We start from the raw sequence: 486 nt of genomic DNA, 5'->3' as shown, positions 1-486 counted from the left end.
TCCTCTGGTTCTGATCCTGTGGACCTGATCCTCTGGTCCTGATCCTCTGGACCTGATCCTCTGGTCCTGATCCTCTGGTTCTGATCCTGTGGACCTGATCCTCTGGTCCTGATCCTCTGGACCTGATCCTGTGGTCCTGATCCTCTGGTTCTGATCCTGTGGACCTGATCCTCTGGTCCTGATCCTGTGGATCTGATCCTCTGGTCCTGATCCTGTGGATCTGATCCTCTGGTCCTGATCCTGTGGATCTGATCCTGTGGTCCTGATCCTCTGGTTCTGATCCTGTGGACCTGATCCTCTGGTCCTGATCCTGTGGATCTGATCCTCTGGTTCTGATCCTCTGGTCCTGATCCTGTGATCCTGATCCTCTGGTCCTGATCCTGTGGATCTGATCCTGTGGTCCTGATCCTCTGGTTCTGATCCTGTGGACCTGATCCTGTGGTCCTGATCCTCTGGTTCTGATCCTGTGGACCTGATCCTGTGGTC

The 486-nt window shown here is 54.5% G+C and overlaps 1 protein-coding gene across 1 annotated transcript in view; it reads left to right on the top strand.

The window, feature by feature from the left end:
• Positions 1-486, top strand: part of LOC106535573 (cyclic nucleotide-gated channel rod photoreceptor subunit alpha) — a 4,452-nt gene that overhangs the window by 2,737 nt on the left and 1,229 nt on the right. The gene's annotated exons all lie outside the window — the stretch shown is intronic.

The sequence above is a fragment of the Austrofundulus limnaeus genome, unplaced genomic scaffold, assembly GCF_001266775.1.
Source record: "Austrofundulus limnaeus strain Quisiro unplaced genomic scaffold, Austrofundulus_limnaeus-1.0 Scaffold1492, whole genome shotgun sequence".
NCBI lineage: Eukaryota > Metazoa > Chordata > Actinopteri > Cyprinodontiformes > Rivulidae > Austrofundulus > Austrofundulus limnaeus.
Note: the sequence above shows the minus strand (reverse complement) of the source record. Positions and strands in the feature narration are given on the sequence as shown.